The sequence below is a fragment of the Meleagris gallopavo genome, chromosome 4 (assembly GCF_000146605.3).
Source record: "Meleagris gallopavo isolate NT-WF06-2002-E0010 breed Aviagen turkey brand Nicholas breeding stock chromosome 4, Turkey_5.1, whole genome shotgun sequence".
NCBI classification, from domain to species: domain Eukaryota; kingdom Metazoa; phylum Chordata; class Aves; order Galliformes; family Phasianidae; genus Meleagris; species Meleagris gallopavo.
In genome coordinates this window covers 10,997,714-11,001,346 of record NC_015014.2, presented here as the reverse complement: position 1 = coordinate 11,001,346, position 3,633 = coordinate 10,997,714, and the positions used below count along the sequence as shown (strand labels likewise).

Here is a 3,633-nt window from a genome sequence, read left to right as displayed (position 1 = left end):
GCCTCGGGCCCTGAGAGGGCACCGCGTGTCCCTCAGCCACCGCGGGTGGGCCGGCGTAAGGAAGTTTCCCGCTCTGCGTGGCGATAAGTCCCCAGACATCGACAGAAAGAAGGCGTGCGGCTGGCTAAGGTACACCCCGCGTATGCTTTTCTGTGTGAAAAAAGGTCTGGCGGTTTGGGGCAGCGCTCGGCTGGATGTGAGCCAGCAGCGTGCACAGGTGTTCTGCAAGGCCGGTGCCATGTTGGCTTGCAGCAGCAGCAGTAAGGCCGGCAGCAGGGAGGTGATCGGCGTCGTGCTCGGCTCTGGTGAGGCCGCACCTCGAGTACTGCGTTCAGTTTTGGCCCTTCAGCGTGAGAGACACTGAGGTCCTGGAGCACCTCCAGAGAAGAGTGACAGAGCTGTGAGGTGTGTGGAACACAAGGCTGGTGAGGAAGGCTGAGAGAAGCTGATGGGGTTCAGTCTGGAGAAGAGGAAGCTCGGGGGAGACCTCATTGCCCTCGGCAGTGACCTGAGAGGCTGCGTGCTGAGGTGGGGCTCGGCCTCTTCTCCCGCATGATAGTGATTGGATGAGAGGGAGTGGCCTTAAGCTGCCGATTCAGAGATTCAGGTTGGATATTAGGAAACTTTTCTTCTCCAAAAGAGTAGTCAAGCATTGGCACAGGCTGCCCGTGGAGGTGGTGGAGTCACCATCCCTGCAGGCGCTCAAGAAGCGTGTGGATGTGGCACTGAAGGACGTGGTTAGTGGGCATGGTGGGGATGGGTTGGTGGCTGGACTTCATAATCTTAGAGATCTTTTCCAACCTTTATGATTCTATTGTTCTTCAATTCTTTCAGTTCACTAGGGTTTATCCCTGATTCAGATACGAGCACCTAGTATCAGGTTTGTTTCAGGTGACAGAAGAGCTGCGGCTTGTCTTTATCCAGAGTGGATCCAATGTCTAAATGTAGCAAGAGTCAAATAGGCCTCTGCTATGTTTGTTACATTAGGTATCATTAGGAGTTAGGGTGAGACCAGGGCTGGTGAGGTGCTAGAGGTGGGAAAATGGTATCACTGTGAAAACCTGCAAAAGCATTGGTCTAGGTCACTTTTATCTCTGTCAGAAATAAATAGGAAACATTGAAGGTGGTAATCACCACTTTATTTTAGTTTCTTTCTAATTTGGGAAGGCATGAACAAGAAGCTTTCATAAAACACTATAAAAGGCTAGAAATTAGCTTGTGTCTTTTGTTCCCGTAGTGCTCTGGACACCTTTGACTTGCAGCCAAGTGCACCTAGGTAAAGGCTGTGAGAAAAAGCTTGCTCCTCACTTGGCCAATAGCTAGAGAGAGTTGTGGCAGAGTTCTCACATGCAGCACTGCCCACTTACCTGGCCAGGGTTGTGAGAGAAATGTGCTCTGCGTTACCACAGGGGAGTTTCTCTTACTCGTGATTGCTGGGGCTTTAACTCTTCCCATCAAGTTCCAGCATGGAGGGTTGGTCTACTTCATGTCTGTTACTAGCACAGAGGACCACACTTAACTTATCTGACATGTAGTGTTTGTGCTACATTAAGCACTGGGAATTGCTGGTGACATTTTACTTGACTGGGTTAAATATTTCTCCACTTTGGGCCATGTGTTTGCATAATGTAGATCAGCAAGTCACGTCTTCTGTCTTTCCCTCTATACCGACAGCATAATGTCCTTGGTACCTGGACATCACTTCCTAATGTACATCAGCACACTGATATACAGCAAGTCTGATCTTTGACTTGCCTTTGAAATAGCAACACATTTTCTGAACAACAAATTATTCTTTGACATTAGAAGGTGGCAATCTGTAATGGATATTGCAATCCGAAGATTCAGAGACTAGCTGTGATCTTTGTCCTTAGCCCAGTAAGCTGGAGTCTCTTTTCCCTCCTGCACATTATTTGATTGTAGTACATAACCTTGGGATGTGCTAATAATCATTAGTCAGAGCTGGTACATCCGTTGTGGACCTGCCCTGCTAAGAGAAGGAGACGTTCCCTAGAACAGCAGTAAATCAGGAAAACATGCACTTCAATATACAGTAAAATGTGGTGTGAGACATGATCCTTCATACATCATATAACAAAATGCCTTACTGGGAGAGTCACGCAAATGAGAGACATGCTAATGAGAGAAGAATGCTTCTGCAATGAGACATGAAGGGGGAAAATGGATCTGTGGTGAGAGGGAGGCTAAGGAGAGGCTCCAGATAAGTGCACGGTCCCAGGGTGGTTGTGACCCCCAGATCCTGCCAGATAGCTGATGGGAAAGTGTTTCTTTTCCCTGCTGTACTCAGTGTGGTGTCTTGGAGGAAACTGCAGGGAGAGGGGAGGGGAAATGTAGGAAGGAGGCACTGCAGAGCTGCCCAGGCCTGCTAGCTTTCATTCTGAGCCTTGAGACTGTGGCAGAGGCAGTGGAGAGGCTCTGGCTTATCAGGAGGAATGAAAGGGCTGCTCTGCTGTTCACCTGCTGAGTGGGTCAGGTCATTACTTTGTTGTTGGTTTTGGCTGGCAAACAGGTATCTTTCTGCAGCTGAACACTGCAGGAATCGTTTCTGCATCTCCTCCTCTTTTCACAGGCATTTTTCATTGCTAGTTTACTAAACAATGCGTACATCTGCATAGCAAGGAGCTGGCTGAGGCACAGGTGGGTCAGCAGGGGCGAGGGAGAGGACCGAACCTCACCCCTCAGCAGAGCGGCCCACACGGCCTCTCCAGTGCTCAGTTTGTTGCAGGGCCTTGATGAGTGTTTCAGTCTCCGGGTTTCAGGTGCAGCTGCTTTGCCTCCCTTGGTTTGTGTGGTCTCCAGTAGCTGCAGAAACTATGCCAAAGAGCTGGCTAAGCTGTCGTGACAGACCCCTGTACTGCCCAGGATCTCATCCAGCTCTGCTCTGTGAGGAGTGCTGAGAACAAAGCTGGCAGGGGTTTGCCCCACTCTGCACATCCTGGGCAACCGCTGCAGCTGGTGTTAGGTTACACGCTTGGGGCAGGGATGTGATCCTGGCCTTCAGAAATGGATGGAAATGTTCCTCGTGACCTCAGCAGCGAAAGCCTCCAACTTTGGACTTCTCCTGTGAGTCCTGTCACCCATTTTGAAGCGGGCAAAATTAGTGCGTGTTTGACGCTTGCTTGATCGTGACAATTCAGCCAATATGGGAAAAATCCACGATGACTTTTAACCGAGCTTTGGGCCAAATGCTTTGCTTAATGCTACCCCTCTGCCTTACGTTTAATGCCACTGATGTAGTGGAGGGCTGCCATCCTCTGTTAACTGGAGTTGGGTTAGGAATCTTTTAATAGAGCATCTGCAGCGTAGTATGAGGAAGCATCAGCTCCCAGTCAGAGGGGAACGCACTTATGAAGGACTTGATGGGCAAAAGCAAACTGATGTTGATACCATGCAAAAGCAGATAGAACCAGTGATGGAATTAGACATTCAGCACCCAGGATGGACAATGTGAGGGCAGTGGGTTTTTCTTTATATGGAGGGGAGAAAAGTAGCAATGACAGTGATGTGAGATGGAAAAATGAGCATGCAGGTAAAGGAGTGATAAATGAGCATTTCTGTGCAGTAGTTAGTTGTTTCTAAATTATAGTCGTTGTTTTTTTGGTTTTTTTTTTT

At 49.0% G+C, this 3,633-nt stretch overlaps 1 long non-coding RNA gene across 1 annotated transcript in view; it reads left to right on the top strand.

Moving 5' to 3' along the window:
• Positions 1-6: 6 nt before the first annotated feature.
• The window catches only part of LOC109367166, a 22,345-nt gene continuing 18,718 nt past the window's right edge, over positions 7-3,633 (top strand). Inside the window, exon 1 of the long non-coding RNA XR_002113982.2 lies at positions 7-129. This is a non-coding gene — a long non-coding RNA (uncharacterized LOC109367166). The remainder of the gene's footprint in view (positions 130-3,633) is intronic.